Source organism: Sander vitreus, chromosome 9 (genome assembly GCF_031162955.1).
Source record: "Sander vitreus isolate 19-12246 chromosome 9, sanVit1, whole genome shotgun sequence".
In the NCBI taxonomy this organism is placed as follows: Eukaryota; Metazoa; Chordata; class Actinopteri; order Perciformes; family Percidae; genus Sander; species Sander vitreus.
Window position 1 is genome coordinate 10,796,574 of NC_135863.1, and position 19,301 is coordinate 10,815,874.

Here is a 19,301-nt window from a genome sequence, read left to right on the forward strand (position 1 = left end):
TATTGTGCAGTGCCGTCCCAACTCTCTGAGGTCCTGTGCATTTTCCTGATGCTTATATCCCTAGCCCCAACTTTCAAGTACGTGATATCTCAAGATATCGATGGCGTCAAAGAAAAGATGGTCACCTTGAGCATAGTTCTGGGATTCATGAGAACCTATGTCTGGCCCTGTTTCACTGCTCCCACTGACCTCCAAAAGGAGATAGTCCTGAAACAAAACATTCCCTTATCATGCAACTGTCTACATAGGCTCCCTGATTAGGACAGGGAGGCAAGGACAGAACAAGTTTGGATATCAGTAGTCTCGCTTTGGCTACTGGCTACTCCACATAGCATTCGGGGATGGAAGGAAAATGTGCTCTGGTTTAAGGGCATTTCTTTAAACCAATCAGTATTTTCATGGGCGGCACTAAGCTCCGCACAGAGCCGCTGCAAAATAGTCGTGCGACAGAAAACTCAGATTGGACAGATAGTCTAGCGAGCTGTCTCAATTTACCCTGCAGAGATCTGAGGAGCAGTCAAAAATAGTCCTCATTAATCTGCCATATTTAAAATTCCAGCACAAAGAAAGTGCAAGGAAACGGAAAATACATGCATCCGGCGGAATTTCCTGCGGCACCGGAGCAATCCTGGAAGTGTAACGTCTGATAGTTTGGTATTAGGTTGCTCAAAGACAAAACACTGCACCAATATTCAGTACCACTTAAATAGTGATATACTGTTAAAGTATAATGTGACAAGACTCCACCAAAAAGTTCTTTCTTCCCTTGTTCCCTCTATCACGCGTCTTTCATATGTCATTTTGTCACTGTTTTGTCTTTTTTTTTTGCACTGATAGCTCATATTTGTCATTATTATAACTAAGCATCATAAAAACATTACAAATTAAAAGGCATTTAGTGTTTCCACCACATTTTATTAATGTCAGAGTGCAAAAAGCCTCTGAAACAGCATTATCAGACTTATGCAACCCTATAAAACTTCCCTCCAGTAGAACAAGGTTTCACAAATTATTTTTGAGTCCGCAGCTCCTTGGAAAATGGAGACCACACCACATGAGGAAACTCTGGGACACCAGTTATTTCTATATAAATTCTGGCGTGCTAACCTGGTCTAAAAAGTTGCCACCGCAGCAATCCTTGGCCACATTACACCTCATCATCACACTGCAATGAGGATACAACCAGAAGGGATACTTTTGTCTTGGGAGGCTATAGGGAAAGAGGGTTGTTTTTTTCCCCTGCATGTATAACACTGGAATTACACAGGAAGTCATACCAGCATTTCATGGGTATGGTAGTGTAATTACCATGTAGGCACGTTCTCAACCCCCTGAGAAGGATAAACAGTATTTGTATGTAAGTCCTGTTTCTATTTACAGGAAAATGGATTTGGATTTGGTTTTCCATATCTTATATTTACATAGTCAGGAATACAGGATGAGAAGAGAGACAACACCCACAATCATCCTGTTTATCACCACTGTTACTCTGTAAGCAGACGTTTCAGCCGAGACGTTGTTACAATAAGAGGTCTGACTCGAGATCAGCCAATATTTGCATAATATTAGTAATCTCACAAGGAGTGCGTCAAATGCGTTAATGCACCTTTCCCGATAGAAGAAAGCAATTACGTTACAAATATATTGTCATTCAGCTGTTGTCTGCACACTTTAAAACAATAAATTATTTTGCAGGAAGCCTTAAAGAAAAGCTGAGAAACCTCTTAGAATGTGTAACAATGACCACAGTTTGTGTACCTCAGGAAGAATCAAACATAAGCATAAATGGAGATGGATGTCATGAACTGGCTGAACAGCAATAGCAAGTTTGAAAAAAACAAAACAAGAACATTTCAAATGCCCTCAGTCCCATATAAACACTCAACCAGCAGCAATCAGCATACAGTTGACACCCTGCAGCTCTTCATTTTTAGCTCAAGTGGTCAGATGCCTGAGCCACAACATGTACTTCAAGAGTTCTGCCACTACAGCAAAAGTCTTAAATGGTCTTCAATAAAATGCAACACATCAACAGAAACAGAACCACTGCATGCACATAAAGAAATATTTCAGTCACCCTGTACTATATGTTAGAGAAATGTTGCACAAGGAAACAAGAGCTGTGTAACTTGTGTTTCTTCAGAGGGTGAAGGAAATGGCAACTGACAGAGCAGATGCAGCGAGGCAGCCAACAGATATTCAATATTGATTCATTACATTCTTTAAGGGCGATAGAGGCACAACTGAACGCCTGCAGTTGTCAGATGGAGAATAGCACCAGTGTAAACAGGATTTAAACATCTTACCTAACTGGACCTGGTTTAACGGAGACAACTTGTCTCTGTTCTACTTACAGACACATGACAAAGGGCTCAGAGTGTCTCTCTCTGTCTCTCTCTCTCTCATATAGGTAATTTTAAAGACAGAAGTGATTACAACAAAGCTGTTTTGTTGACTTTTCCTGTGCAGGGGGAAGCAGAAGTGGTCGCTTTGTTTCATGCTACTGTTCATCACAGGCATCACAATTTCCTACATGCTAGATAGTGCACATTATATTGCACCACAACACACTTCCCCAAATGAAAAGGCAGGTTTGATGCTTATAAAACCTTTTATATATGACAGCAATAATCAACAAGAATAGATGAAAACACAGAGCAAGATGAACTGTACCCGGTTACCGGGGACAGTCCCCGGTTTCGGTGACCTGTCCCCGGCTGGAGCTGTCCCCGGAAATGTCTCCGGTTTTCACTGTGACTGACAGACCCGAAATTGGAATGAAATAGTCGTGCACCCTACACGCACAGGCTCAAGACAGCCAAAGCAAGCCTCAGAGCTCAGAAATGTTTTAGAATGGCCATTTTACGATGCTAAAATTACTGTTTATTTACATGGAGTCTGGTGGGTTTAGCGAACGCAATTTCGCGGACTTTTTATGTTTTAAAAAAAGGATCTTACTCTACTAAGGTCGACCTCCTTAGAAATCCTTCCCATAATGTTGTCTGACACTTAGAATATTAATCTGAGTCTGTCAGTGGAAAAACGAGCACTTTTATGAACGTAAATACAAGCTGGACAATTGACGTCCTATTAACTTACATTGTAGCTTGTTTCGCCGTTGCCGACTGCAGCGATCTCGTTTAATACTGGACCAATGTCAAAGGAAAATATTTCCTCAATAGTTTTAATTGTATCCGATACTCAATGAGCTGTTGCAGAAACAAGCCCAGCGCGAAGCAATAAAGCAAAAGCTGTCAGATAAATGTAGTGCAGTAAACATTACAGCATTTCCCTCTGAGGTGTAGTGGAGTAAAAGTATGAAGTAGCAGCAGGGGTGATTCTAGGATCAGACCTTTAGGGGGGCTCAGCCCCTAATGAGAATGTGACACGATATAGTGCATGCAAAAGTGTTAATCTATCCATGAAATTATCAACTTCTTCACAACCGCACTCCTGCTCTCCCTCTGACAGAGAGAGACTCAGCCAAAGGGCCAAAATTATAATGTAAACTGTTTATGTCAGCACAGACATTTTTGTTAATTGCTTAGCCAGTGAATCCCACCATAATGGTTATTATATTGCCAGATTCCAGACAATCCCACTTACTTATATATATATCCCATTTACAAATATGAATATATTTTTCTACTGGTATGCTTCCTAGTGACATTAATGCAAAAATATGAAGAAAACACTATATCACCTGTGTGTGCATGGTTATAATTCTGAAGTGCAAAATACTTATATACGCACAAATATTTCCATCCATAGATAAGAATAATCAAGTCTAACCTCTGCATTTATTTTCAAAGTGCACCAGATTGATGCATTTAAATGTTAAAATAGACAAAATCTCCTTACAGGGGAGCATGCCCAAGGACCCCCTTAGGGGGGCTTGTGCCCCGGTGCAGCTCTAGGTCTAGTGACCCCCCTGGGGCAGTGTCCCCGTTTTAAGTTTTACAAAGAAAAAACATCACCTTTTTTGAAGGTATTTATGCTTCTCAGCTGAAAATGTCCCCGGATTTTGTCTCAGAAATCTGGTCACCTTATTATTGGGTGCAACTCTGCTGTGCAACATGTGTGGTGGTTTCCCTTGGTATCTCATTGTCACACATGAATAACCAGACCTTGGCTAGAGTGATAAGGCATTTAATATCTAAAACAGCTCAGCACAAAAACTAAGCAGTCTCAGTGGTCCAGGGATGAATCCCCTTGCTGCATGTCATTCCCCCCCTCTCTCCCCTTTCATGTCTTCAGCTGTCCTGTCAAAATAAAGGCCGAAAATGCCCAAAAAAATTATCTTTGCTGGGTCTCTTTTAGGCTATACTGTATCCAGGGTGGGAAATCAACACTGCACTTAGGGTAATTTTTTTTACCTTATCAACGCCTTGGAACAGTGACCTGCTATTATATGAAAATCCAGATTTGTTGGAAAGCATAATGAATTATGAGTAAGTTGCTAATCAAAATACTTTGGAAACTTAATTATAGCAACCAACTTGCTTCATGGTTTTTGATCCATCACTCTTACATTTGCCATATCTGAGTAGCTGTGGTCAAAGGCCATTTGCCAGTTAAGGAAATATTTAGCAGACTAATAGAGGATTTCCTCCACAACATTATTGCCAGACCTTTTTGAAGGACTTCTAAATGCAATAGTCTGCCTCCAAATCAATACGACTACTTGGCATCTTGTGTTAACCAAAGACCAAAGGCCAAATATATCCTGCTGTGATGGCTGACATATGGGGATTCTTTTTTCATGTCTCTCTCTCACTCTCATACTTCCCTTCATTTAAATTTTATGGCTTGTATTTGCATTTTACGACAGCCTTTGCGGGGGCAGTAGGGTAGAAAGGTGAACTTGAACTGGGAGAATCAGATTCAAGCATCCACCCTGCTTGTACCACTGTCTTTGAGGAATAACCTAAAGCCCAACCAGCATTCAGGACTCCTGCTCTGTACACAACAGTGACCTCTGACCTCTTGGACAGGGCATGTGGAGCAAGAGGATAGGCCATTCAACCTCAAGAGATATTGATTGGCTAAAGGGAGGCTAGTATAGATGGCAGGGCACCCCATGTGGGGGCAGGGTGGACAGACACGGGACATAAACTTTAACAGTTGGCTGAATGAAGGATAAGTAGAAACGATGACAGCTAATGGGTTAATCCTCTTCTTTTTTTTCTCCAAAACCCTCATTCGAGAGGTAGAAGATTGCAAGGTCTGAGCAAACAGTACAGAGTGATAAGAGCGAGAGCTAAGGGTCTAATTCCAATGAGATAAAGAGACCCACACCGCCTTACATGCACATGTATAGGCACATATTTACATATAAGATTGGCTGCTGGCATAGACACATAGCCTATCAAATGTACTCTAAAAAGAGCACCAAAGTCTTTTAATACCACAATCCTTTGTATGGTGAATGTGCAGGAATTCATCTTCTCTTTTTTAATTCATGGTCATGGCCGTAGCCAGCTATGAGGTCACAGAGGTCCAGATCTTGGTAATTATTTCCTAAAAAACCCACTATATCTCTGCAGTCTGAATGACATAAAACTGCTTGAAACTGACAACTATCTGTGCAGGAGAGACTGACCGGGCCACACCGCCTGAGCCGTGTGTGCATCGCAGAACTTTTTGCTTTTCATTTCGGCGCCCATGTTAGAGCAGCCAAACATCACACACACACACACACACACAAACACACACACACACACACACACACACACACACACACACACACACACACACACACACACACACACACACACACACACAGTAAATTGTGGTGGAAGAAGTACTCGGTTCTTTAAGCCTACTTAAGTAAAAGTAGCCTACTAATACGTTGATGTAAAAATATTTCATTACAAGTTAAAGTCCTGAATTCAAAATGTTACTAAAGTAAAAGTACAGAGTAAATTGTGCAGCTTTAATAAAAGCCTTTTTGCCAACAGGTCCCTCTAAACGTATTTAAATATAGATTAGGAGTTTGTGTGTATTGTATAGCTTGGGTTTTGTTTGTAGGTGTCATGGTGGTATGAATTCTGCTTGTCCAGAAACGCAGTAATTGGGCTCCAATAAAAGAAAAAATTCTGGACCTCAATAATTTCCTAACCCTGGCTACAGCCCTGCACATGGTGCTTGCAACATATGTGCTACAAACTAGATTTAAAGTTCACAGAGAGCAACACAGACATTAATGTCGGTTTTTTCCTCAGTAGGTAGTTTTGTTTTCATGTGCCAGTGCAGATGCATATCTCGCATTTCAACATTTCCTTTTATGTACTGAAAGAAAAAAACATTGTCTGTTAAAGCAGTGAGGTTATTCTGAGATTAACTGGTTGTGAGACTTAACACTGTCAATTAAAATGAACACCTCTCTGTTCTGCTTGACTAGAAAATCAGAGGGGCCGTGATTCTTAAAGTGGTAATCCACATTATTGTTGTGTCTCTATCTCTGGTGCTAGAAGTGCTCTTCGCTTCCTAAAGCTCGCATGTAATTTACTGTATGTGGGTGGATATATACAGTATGTCCTTGGAATTTCTGTTGATGTACTTGTTGGCAGGTTTTATCAGCACTCAGCACTTGCATGTACCGTTTGTCAGTGTGTACTATACTGCTATGTAGAGAAACAGGCTTTGTACTGATGTTATCAACACATACACTCCTGGACAAATATGATACTTCTCTGTTGGTTTCTGAGCAACATGGCTCCAGAAAGCCTCTTGTCTTCCAATCCTGACACCTGACTATATCAGTGTAATAGCCTACATCACAATGCAGTTTGCAGCAGAACACACTACTTAACTGTAAAAAGATTAGGGGAGGGACAAATACCAGCACAGCAATATATCGGTGTCCTTCTTCGTGCAATATGATAATTGATACACTGGTGCCAAAAAATGATATATTAATTAATAAAATATGGAGCTCTAAATAGATTTCTCTGCTCCCAGTCTCGCTACTTCAAGGCTCCTCAAAGTGGCGCTCAACACATGAATGAGGGACACTTGAACATAAGTTAACTAGCAGAAGAGGAAGAGGTTTTCAACAGGGTGGCGGACAGCACTTTGAGGAAAAGAAACTGATTCCCCAGCCACGTTTAAGTCCAAAGTCTGGACCCTTAGATGCTCTAGAGTTCTGTAATTCGAATTTACAGACTGAAAAACTTGTGCTGCAGAATTGTGCAAGTTTGGACTTGCAGTGAATAAAGAGAGCACCTAACCTTTTCACAGTCATTTTGTATCCATAGTTGTATTCATAGGCCGACATCATGATGTATCAGTATAGGATTGTAAAGTGATTATCGCAGAATTGCTGTATTGTGATATTATCTGTATCGTGAGGTACCCTGTGATTCCCACCGCTAAGAATGATCATTCCTACAAAGTTAGTTTGCCACAATGCACTTCAGAGAGTTTTTATCTTTTTTTTTTTTTTTAAAGATTATTTTTTGGGGCTTTTCCCTTTATTATAGTGACAGTGGATAGACACAAAAGGGGGAGAGAGATGGGGGATGACACGCAGCAAAGGGCAGCAGGTCAGACTCGAACCCGCGCCGCTGCAGGGCCCAGCCAAGACGGGGCGAACGCTCACACTGGGTGAGCCAGAAGCCGCCCTGGTTTTTATCTTTTAAGATTATCTTCTTTGTTTTGTTCTTAACTCCCTACATGTTGTGTGACAGTAGAATAAAAAGATACTGAAGACCTTAGTGGAAAAAGGGGCAACCACACCTCTCTTACTTTAAAGGCTTTATGTGTTTACACTGTTTACATATGTACCTTTTTACATAACAGGGAAATAAAAGTTATCTTAACATGCAAATTGCTCTGAGCAGGAAGTCCACACGTACTAAAACAATCTTTTTTCCCCCGTCTTCCCTGGCATTGTTTCAAGAATAGTTTGTGAATGACTCAACACGCTACTTCATATTCCAGGCCTATGGGTGGCGCCGTTTCCGCTACAGAAATTCACCAAAAACGGAGAAGAAGAGGCGGAGCATGCACATATAGCTTGCACGCTGTATACAAACAGACAGTAGAAGAAGAAACCAAACACAAGAAGAAGATGACGAAAATGGCTAGTGCAAGGAAACCACAATCGTTTGTGTGGACCAATAGTGAATTGTTGTTGTTGTTGTTGTTGTAAGAGGTCGAAGGCTAGAGGTCGCGATGATGACATCATCGATACGCATTTGAAAACGCCGCCCCTGCGGCTTCGTTTGGACAAAGCCGCGTTTTCGATTTTTTTTCACCCTGGGACCAGGTTTAAAAAAAGTGCGTCTTCAGGCAGTGCGTTTACAGGATTCGTTTGGACGATCGGCCAAAACGATGCTAAACATGTGCGTTTATACCAAAAAGCGTTTCCGTGTGGCTGGCCCCTGAATTGTTTGCTTTATACAAGTAAATGATTTGCTTCCATTAGCAGGTTTGAGCTCTTCCCCACTTTTTTCCAAGAAGAGGCTGCTAATGAATCTAAAGGGACACGAGGAGTAAATGGTATAAAATAAATGAGTGCCATGTGTCCAATGCTATGTTGTGCACCTGGCAAAAACATTCAATCAACATACAGTCAAGATCTCACTGAGAGGCCTGGCCAATGATTGACAGGAAAAGACCTCTATCTAAAAACTAAATGCTTCTTAAATTTTAACAGTGGTGAATATAGCTGAATTAAGCCTTCACAGTCTGGGGAAACAAATAAATATAAAAATAATTATAGTTGCAACATACAAATAGTAACACACACACATATATACAGTATATAAAACATTTACTGCATAAATTGTGTGCTATATAGTATTTAATTCCCATGCAACAGTATTTTATATCAAACTATCTTATTTTGATAATTAATGTTGATAGATTACTTTTATATAAAGTGTTTTTAAATAGTGTTTTAATAAGCATTTTGAAATATTTTTTGTTAATAGCATTAACTCTCCATATACAGTAAACACTGGTTAGCATTGAATATAACAGGGAGCCAAACAGTAACTATTCATGATCCGGTCTACATAAAAAAGGGGGGGAAAAAGCATAAAAACAAGAAGTCGGTCAGTGGTGCTGGTCTTGATTATGTGTCCCTCTCTCACATTCCTTGCAGTATTACCTTGCAAGGCAATAACACAGGCTCCATTGAGCCCCACTGCACCAACAACAAGATCATTGAGGAAGTGTCGCGCAGGCTCGTCACGCACTTTCCACTGACCTCTTTCAGCGAGCCAAGGCAACACAGCCAGCCAAATCTGATTAGCCCCCGCTATGCCATAAATTAAGTGAGCATATAGCAAAAATAATCCAGTGATCCACTTCTCAGCGGTGAAATATGTGGCTATCTATCAAGCAACAGGATTCAGCTGTGCAAGCAAGTGAGGCTGAGAGTGATTTGTAGCAACTGATGTTACAGCATGTATGAAGAATAAATGTAAAAAGTCTGGATTCAAGTGTTCCTACTTGGAAATGAGTGATGGAAATTATGGAAAGAGGCCTCTTTCTGTGCCGGTGCATATGGTACATAACCTTGCAGGGAAATCCACATGTCATGTATTTATTTGTTTGATGCTCTTCTCTATAACACTTTACACCGAGTGCAACATTAGAAAAAGCTCCATTTCTTCTACTAATGAAATTACTAGCACGCAGGCTTTTCCACTCTGAAAATACAAAGTGGCACAACGGAAGAAACACTTACGGTATTAAAAACTAAAATTAACTGTTGGATATTGGCACTTACTTTATACTTAAAGACAGAACAGCCCACAGGTAAAATGTACAAAACATTTGAACTCTGCTATATGGAAGGACCTCTAACCGCAGAAAAAGTCCTCAGACGAATAGTTAAAATGAAAAACAAAAGTTTCTGCTGACTCAGCTGAAATGTCTGCTGGCATTTATGTCATTGTCTGCCTGCCGCCTCACTGGTGGATATTGACCTCGCTATGTAACAACTTCACGTGGAGACTGTGGTATTATGAGAGCAAACATGAATCTCATGTGATGACAGCTCTGGTGGAGAAACACAGGCCCTTCTAAAGGGAAACAGTGTATATTTACATCTGTTTGTCTTGTGTCTGACTCTGTTCTGGTTGAAATGTTAAATAATATTCCATTTGTTCCTTCTTGCACTTCAATCAACACTTTTCTGACACAATTTGAAAAAAAACAAAGTTAGTTAACAATAGAGTTGTGTGCAGGGCTATTGTACTGGATTGCATTAGTTTTGTACATCTGTCACTGTATATTCTATCCTTTATTACTCAATCTTATAGCTTCCTGTAATTAGTCAGTTTTACCAGAATACCATGTGATGATTGTAAAGGGAAACTACTAAACACTGCTTTAATGCAACTCTTAATACCTCTACAACTTTATATAAATGACTTGTTTAAAAAATGTCTCTGGCTTTCTGTGAGCTGCAGAAACAAACCCAGCAAGTCAAATTCCTCATGTGAGCAGACTTACTTTGCCATAAAAGCTGGGATTCAGGAGACAGAGTGCATGTCGCTGCTTGCAGAGTTCAATGCACAATGCTATTGTAACTCTAGTCTGACGTTATGATGATAGTTCCTCTAGTGTGGGGGAGGTGGGTTGGGGGTTTGCATTTTCATTGAATGGCATGAGTGTCCCAAACTGGATTAACATGTTGGTTTATATGGTGACAGTCACGTCACTGCATTGTGATCTTTAACAATCAAGTCTTTTGTCTGCAGAGAGGCAATGGATGAGTGTAAATCTTAGATAAAGAGCTCTGTTCACTGTACATGGAGAAATCCAGAACAGAAACGGTCACTTCTGTGCTAAATGTGGATTAGTTTAATGTGCCTGCAATCTGTCTAATAAAAACTCATGAGGGATGTGTATCATTTGGCATGGATCTGATTCAATTACATTTTGATTGGCTGGGCAGGATGCCAGCGCTAGCTGACGCAAATATGAAATACAAACGCTTCTGGTTTGATGGACATGTCAGCATGTTGCAGCTGCGTGCTGGTATCCAGGCAGAGAAGTACCAGGATAGATCGCGGTCAGCCGGTGAATTAAAACACAAAGCCTACAACTGTACTAGCAGCTCGGTTCAGGAACTGCAGGGCATCCCAAAAGCTCAGACCCTTCCTTATAGTATGCTCCCTGGCTGCGTCACCGTCAGCCCAGCTGGGATTCCCTCATGGCTCCGGCCCAGGCAGTTAAGTAACTACTGATTTTCTTCCTGCATTTTTTTGGCAGGACAACCTAGTTAAAGCCCCATGTACCGCACAGGCCTTTTAGAAATGTAGCTTTTGGCAACGGAACAGCTGAAAGCCAGCCAAGCCAAGTTGCTTCCCACTTCTTTAATGGCAGGGAAACTTGTGGTGTGCAGACAGCAGACATTCACTGTGATACAATTAATACTGATATTTACAAGCGGGTCATTACTGAAACATTCAGGTGACACAATGTGGGCTTTAAGGCAAGGCCCACACCCTTAAACCTTGTAGGGCGATTTGAATGCAGTAACAACATAAAAGCCATCTTACCACCCTGTAAAGCACATGTGTATAACTCAAGGCCTGCGGGCCAAATCCGGCCCCTCCCAAGTTTTGATCGGGCCCGCATATCAATTTAGGTTCACAATAGATTTTGGCCGGCGTAGTTGTGTGCAGAAACCAAAAAGACGGGAAACTCTTTTCAAACTGTAATTATGTGACTCAAAGCAACATTTGGCAGATTTGGCGACTGAGACTCAGGAATTCCCACAGAAGCAGAGAGTTATCATATTTAGGCTGTGAAACAGGTTGATGTAAAAAATTTAATTATTGTTTTGCTTGATTTGCAAAACTCTATGATGGCTAAGGAACTTATTTTTTAGGGCTTTATATCGACATAACTGTAAGTGTGAAAGCTATATGAGACATGCAATAAACAGTCAAATATGTTTGACTTTGATTAAATAAAAGCATGTCAATAAACTCTACTTCCAAGTGTGGCCCTTAGTGAAGTTGAGTTTGACACAGCTGCTGTAAAGGATTATAGTTTGATAGTAAGACAACAAACGCGCGTCAAACCTGTTTGTCTGGTCTGTGCATGGTTGTCTGTCATTGATTTACAGCCACTAACCAGTTTAGTGGCCAACAGCCAGTGACTGCCACTCACTCAGCCATGATGTTCAGAGGCTAACTGAGCAGGCTATTTGTATATTACACTTGCTACTTACAAATGTTCTTCAAATACCCTCGGGCTGAGATCAGGCGTGTGTGCTGACAGGAAGCTGAGTGGATTTCTGCTTGTAAACATTTTAATAATGTTTATAATAATAACAGCGCTGCCAGCTTTGCATTTTGATATGTACACTTAACAGACTTAAACACACTGAGGTGTGAATCTACAAACATCATCACAACTCTGGATCAAGATGGGATGGTAATGACTAATACACAGACCTTTATGTGAACCTGAGCTTAGTTTCAACACAGATCACATCAAACACTTGATTAGAGGAGAGGTCACAAGGACCAGTTTACATGTCAAGAGAAGGAACACTATGGAAACCAAAAACATCAAAACAACAGGATTAGAAGTACAAATACCGGCACCAACTATGAGAAGCTATGAGAAGACAGACATGCTCAATGGCCAAGCAGCAATGCGTGTTAGCTATGGCAGGACTGACATCAAGCTGATATTGGGCAATGAAAGTGCACCACTGACATGATGGTCATTTCTCACTAATTGGAAACACATTCTAGAAAGCAACAAATGAAAACCAAATCAGGGCTGCAACTAGTGCTGAACGATTTTGGGGGGAAAAAATCTAATTGCGATTTTTCTGCCAAATATTGCGATTACGATTTGATTTGCAATTTAAAAAAGAAAAAAAAAGTTTAGCTAAAGTTCAATATTCACTGTGTAACAGATAAAACATGTCACGGAGCATTATAACATGAGACACCATCAAAACTGCTTTATATTCTCATGCAAGGATAAGAACATATGTAGATATGAATTACCAGCAATAAGTGATTTTATTTTCATATGCATGGAACATTAATCAGTCAAACACAGAACATGTATCACAAAAGCTAAAGTTATAATAATAAAAAACAATTCCAATAAAAAAAAAATCAGCACTTTCCTGTAAACTGAAATTTCTGATATGCCTCAGTTCAATAACAGCATCTACATATTGCACCTTCTACGATCATGTTAAATAAAGTAATACAAAATAAATGAAAAATCCACTGAAAATAGCACATCTCTGTAAACAATCTGTGATATGTAACGTTATTCCAGCATTTATCTTATGAAAAAACAGTAGTAATAATAATAATAATAAAAAGAGGAATAAAAAATGGTAAACCAAATGTTACACCAAATTCAAGTAAAATAATATTGATTATTCGTGGTCTTTACGATTAGCTAATCGTATTCTTTCAAATCGCGATTTCGATTTGAAAACAATAAATCCTTCAGCCCTATCTGCAACTACTAATTATTTCCATTATTTATTTATCTTTCAATTCTTCTTTCTTTTTTTAAAGTGCTCATATTATGCTTTTGGGCTTTTTCCCTTTCCTTTATTGTGTTATATATCTTTTTGTGCATGTTATAGGTTTACAAAGTGAAAAAGTCCACCCCAAAGGGACTTACCATCTCAAACAGAAAACACTGTTCACAAACTGCTCCAAACAGCTCTATTGTAGTCCAGCCTTTACTTCTGTGACAAACGTGCGTCACTTTGTAACACACGTTATAATGCTCGCCTAGCTGCTAGAGTGGCACGCCCTCATACTCTGCTTCTGACTGGCTAGCAGTCCTTACCTAGCTACTGCACATGTGCGACTTCCAACAAAGATGGTACAGAAGTGAGATGCCTCACTCTGTAGCTAAAACAGAGAGCTCAACACACAGGGTGAAAAGAGGAGAAATGAAATAAAGAAATGTGCAGTAAAACAAAAATATGGTGTTTTTTGAAAATTAAACCACATTAACCTATTCTGGTACAACCTCTAAATACAATTATGAACCTGAAAATGAGCATAATATGGGCACTTTAATTATCTATTGATTTAGCTTCTAAGATGTCAGAAAATAGTGCAAAACGGCCATAAAAATGTTCCGATTTCTTGTTCCAGCTGACCAATCATCAAAGATATTCAATTAACAATGTTGTGAAACTGAGGAAAGCATCAAATCCTCACGTTAGAAAAGCTGGAGCCAGCGTGTGTTGGGCATTTTTTCTTGATAAATGATTGATGATGATCAGTTATTTAGTTAGTATATATTAGTTAGTTAATATAGTTTTCAGTTTGGTTTTCTGATGACCAACTGTTTCAGCACTGCATTAAGTTTATATACGTTTAATCTTTTAAAAATAAAAAAATTGATTTTATAAGCACCTTATTGTTTAGTTTCTTTCTAGTAATGTGTCAACTGTTACAGAGGCCTTTCCTTCATGACAAGAACATTTTTCTTGAGGCAATACTTTAGATATTGACATAGAAGAGTCTAAAACAATCAATATTGACAATCTAAAATGTTTGCAAGATGACAAAGTGGTAAACGTTCATTTCCATACGCTGTAAAATGCTAATAACTTTAGAAACCTGCATTAATGCAGCTTTTAAGCATGTAAAGACACAATAGTCAAGCTATAACATCATAGTGTAATAAGCAAAATCCTACAATATGTTAAACCACAATATCAATACTATATTGATATATCACCATGTCAAGGTCTGCAACTTTTTCAACCCCTCTCTTTGATGGCAAATTACAGTTTCTACAAAAATACAACACATCTGTCAGTTCTTCAAATCAAGAGCAACTACTTGCGTCTTTATGTAAACCTGGTTTCATAACAATACGTGTTATTAGGGACAGAATGTATTATGCAAAAGGGGAGGCCTTTTTAAGACCTGAACTTGATGACTGGCCATACGTTTCTAATCCACAACATAATTCTAATTACAACATTAACACCCTCCTCCACCAGCACGCTGCAGCAGTACTTCTCTCTATTGGAAACACTGGTGCACTGTGTAGTTGGCCAGTGTCGGCCACAGAATACCATATGCCAGATTGGGCCAAACAGATTAGTGCAGCAATTTCTGGACAAGCCTCTATGGTGATTGGAGGATGGTGGGGTGCAGGGTGTGATAAAGGCATGAAAATCTCTCTTAAGAATTTCAGTGCTTAATAGTCACATTGGGAAAATGCAGGTGTCACAATTTACCATCTCTTGTTTGTCAAGGACAACTTGAAGAAGTTACATGGAGGACATTTAGCGTAGGAGAGCGACTTGCCTGCTGAAATACATTTTTAGAGTCAAATTTTAATGAAATCACACAAGCAAATGATGGGTGCCTGCCAGAGTGGCCAGTAAGATAAGCAACATGGTGCAGTAAAACCTGACCAGCATTCGACCAATGGTTGGTGTGAAAATCCTCTTTTCTCTATTAAAATCTAAAAGTAAACTTCCTCTTCATCCTGCTCCTGTCGTCCTGATTTCTGGTTCAGGTTTTAAGGTTTCAAAATGCCATCTACCCATCAATTTGTGATGTCACAGTTAACAGAAAATATGTCAGAGAATTTTGACTTTCATCATGCCAAGGTAGGGAATGAGTCCGGGTAGGGAATGAGTCCTTACCCCAAGTGAAGGAGTTCAAATACCTTGGGGTCTTGTTCGCGAGTGAGGGGACAATGGGGCGGGAGATTGGTCGGAGAATCGGCGCAGTGGGGGCGGTACTACATAAAATTTATCGCACCGTTGTGACGAAAAGGGAGCTGAGCCAGAAGGCAAAGCTCTCGATCTACCGGTCAGTTTTCGTTCCTACCCTCACCTATGGTCATGAAGGCTGGGTCATGACCGAAAGAACAAGATCCAGGGTACAAGCGGCCAAAATGGGTTTCCTCAGAAGGGTAGCTGGCATCTCTCTTAGAGATAGGGTGAGAAGCTCAGTCATCCGTGAGGAGCTCGGAGAAGAGCCGCTGCTCCTTTGCGTCGAAAGGAGCCAGTTGAGGTGGTTCGGGCATCTGGTAAGGATGCCCCCTGGGCGCCTACCTAGGGAGGTGTTCCAGGCACGTCCAGCTGGGAAGAGGCCCCGGGGAAGACCCAGGACTAGGTGGAGGGACTATGTATCCACCCTGGCCTGGGAACGCCGGAGCTGGTTAATGTGGCCCGGGAAAGGGAAGTTTGGGGTCCCCTGCTGGAGCTGCTACCCCCGCGACCCGACCCCGGATAAGCGGATGAAGATGGATGGATCATGCCAAGGACATTTCATAACCGTGTTTCTGTCATGTCAGTTTCACAGTAGAATGAAACATATGGGGCAATTTAGGGCTGCACAATTAATCGAATTTTAATCACGATCTTGTCTTCCCACGATCAAATTCACGTGATCAAGCGATATTTAAAATGATTCATTCCGTTCATAGAATGCTCCGTATCAAAGTTTTCTTTTTTTTCAAAGCTCCATAAACCACTGTCTGATCACGTGCCTCCACAGATAAAAGATGAGAATAAAATGTTGCAATTCAGGTTCCAAACCTGGCTTCCCAGAGGACTTAACCAGTTCCAAACTGGGCCTTACAAAAGGACTTAAAGGAAAATTCCGGCCAATTTTTTTGTCGGCTAAGGGAGGGGGACGAAGGCTGCTTGCCCGGCTAAGGGAACTACCACACAGATCGACAAGCGACAGATCTGACAAGCCTCCTACTCACCAACACCAGATCGATCACACACAAAATGGAGGAGCTACAAATACACACGGAACTGCTGCGTGATGATTTTTTACAAAAGCCTGGCTGAACACATTTATCACGGACGGCAGATAGCAGCTAACAGCTAGCATCTAACAGGCCAAGCTACCCACCGGCAGGATCAAGACAGGGTAGGTGAATTTAAACAATGTCTGAGTTGAAAATGCATCTTGTTGACACGTAAGGGCCCTGTTCATGTGGCACAGACATATTAATTGCATTGTGTGTCTGTTAAGCGGCACAAAGGCACTCTAAAAACCTGCCCCGACAACTGCCGTTTTAGCTCAGGGGACGCTTGTACATGTAGCTGCAGCTACTCCGTGGACCTGTACTGATTCAGGTCTGGTTCTTTTCTATCGAAAGTACTCGCATAGCTATAGCGATTAAGATTAACGTAAAAATTGGCCGGAATTCTCCTTTAACAAGTTAACCAAGTCCAACTCGGGCCTCCCAGAGGACATATACTTTAACTCATTTTCTGTTTCAGTAACTGAGCTCTTTTTGAATCCACTTCAGATGACAAGTTTACTGCCCCCTTCTCATATCCACTGACGTCATACAGAGGGATAGAGTGAATTTTGCCACCGCCCTGCTGTTGTACTGAAGGCAGCTCATTGTGTCCATATCACTCCCCTGACATGTTGGACTTGTCTTGATCTCAGCCACTAACAGATTCTGACAGACTCTTTTATCAACCTACTCCACCTTTGTTATATTATGCACTTCCACAGAAATTTAGAGAGACACAGCCTGAAGACTTTTGTGAAATTATATCAGTTGGATATTAAAATGAGATAGATCTGCACCTGTGTTAATTAGTGGTCGACCGATACCTTTTTTTCAATGGCCGATGCTGATATTTAGACAACAGGGCGGCCAATATCATTTTTTTTTTTTTGCATTTGATAAAATACAACCATTTAATAAGAATAACAAAGAGACACAACATTGCTGAACTTAAATAAAAAAATTTTTAACCCTGTTTTTGTCTGCATTATCTCTGTTTAGTCAGTGTTTAGCACTAGGCTATAACTTGCAGCATAGTTTTGAAAACGCAAAGGAAAAACAACTTCTTCAAAATGTTCCGTTATTGTGTGGACGGCCCGTAAAAGGATTAACAGTTACACTTGTTTACTGTACCAAAACCATCCCGAATGACAAATCTGATGGATCTGATGTTTTACTGGATAGGAGTATGTGATAGTGGGGGCTGGGGGACGCTGTAGTTTTTCGAGCCCTGTAAGCTGGTTTAGTTGGTTCAAGGCTTGTTACTGTGACGCTGACGTCTGTCCGTAGAATGGAGAAATTGATACAAGGGGGAACGCTAACTTCATTCTACAGAAGACACACTGAGGCTACATCTACACTACTACGTTTTCATTTTTAAGGCGTTGTTTTGAGACAAAAACAATTTCCATTCACAAAAGAGTTTTAGCTCCAGTATCACAACTAATCTACGTTCATATTAACAAGTCTGACAACGTATATCACATGACCATTCACACTGGGCATGCGCATGCCGTTGTCAACAGAAAGCAGATTGTCTGACGTTACTCTGCCGTTGAAATTTATTCATGGAAGAATAAATTGAAAATACAGAAAATACTTTGGAGAAAGAACAACAATGGCAAAAAGTAAGACCAAGGATTTACTTGCTTGGACTGATGAAAGGTATGTAAGCCTATACCAAAAAGACTGACAGTGCAGTCAACAGTGTATAATTACTCTGTTATAAGTAAACATCATGCATTCAAAATGTAAGTAGAGAATTATATCAAAATATACCAAATGGGGCTACATTTTAACAAATGTATATAATGCTGGGTTGCTTGATCTATAATACAGCATAGCCTAACTTGTTTGTTAATTATATTTTGTGTTACTAATCTGAATCTGAAACTAGAAACAAATACATAGTGGAGTAAAACGTACAATAATTCCTCCAGAATTGTAGTAGAAGTAGCTAAAGTACAAGTTCAAAATTGTACTCAAGTAACGTTACAGTAGCCTACTTTACACCACCGCTCTGCCACTCTGTTTTTGGAATGAGCAGCAAAACGACCTAGAAAGCAGCTTCAGATCCATTCATTAAGCCACCTTAAACTCTGAATCACCCTATTGTCTCTGCTTTGACCCCCAACATGACATATCAGACCAAACCTTCTTTAAAGGGTCATGTAGACCCTGTCACATGCACTGGCTTTTATATTCAACTGGGCAGAATGATGTACTGACTTTAGTGTATGTTTTGTGGCAAAAAAAATGGTGGGTTCAAATTGTACAGGACGTGCCGCCATCATTTTAATTAGCAGTTTTGCACACAAATCTTTAGCAGCAAACATATGAACAGTTGTGGGTAATCAGTTATTGGCGTCTAGCTAAAGCACCGGATAATATTGGCAATAATCAGCTATAGATTATTATAGAGTATAGATATATTAACTGAAATAGTGAGCAATATTGTGCTTTTACATTTGTGATAGTATTTTGGTGACATAACATAAAAATAGTAATATAAACTCAAGCTAACAGTCGAAATCCGAACGTTAGCCGTTAGT

The 19,301-nt window shown here is 40.2% G+C and overlaps 1 protein-coding gene across 3 annotated transcripts in view; it reads right to left on the reverse strand.

Moving 5' to 3' along the window:
* Positions 1-19,301, reverse strand: part of arid3a (AT-rich interactive domain 3A) — a 61,187-nt gene that overhangs the window by 41,113 nt on the left and 773 nt on the right. The window contains exon 1 of one of the 3 annotated variants that reach the window (XM_078258711.1): positions 3,100-3,279. The exons of the other annotated variants lie outside the window; for them this stretch is intronic. The gene's annotated coding sequence lies outside the window, so the exon portion shown is untranslated. Of the gene's footprint in view, positions 1-3,099; positions 3,280-19,301 lie in introns of those variants that run through there. 3 annotated transcript variants of the gene reach the window in all.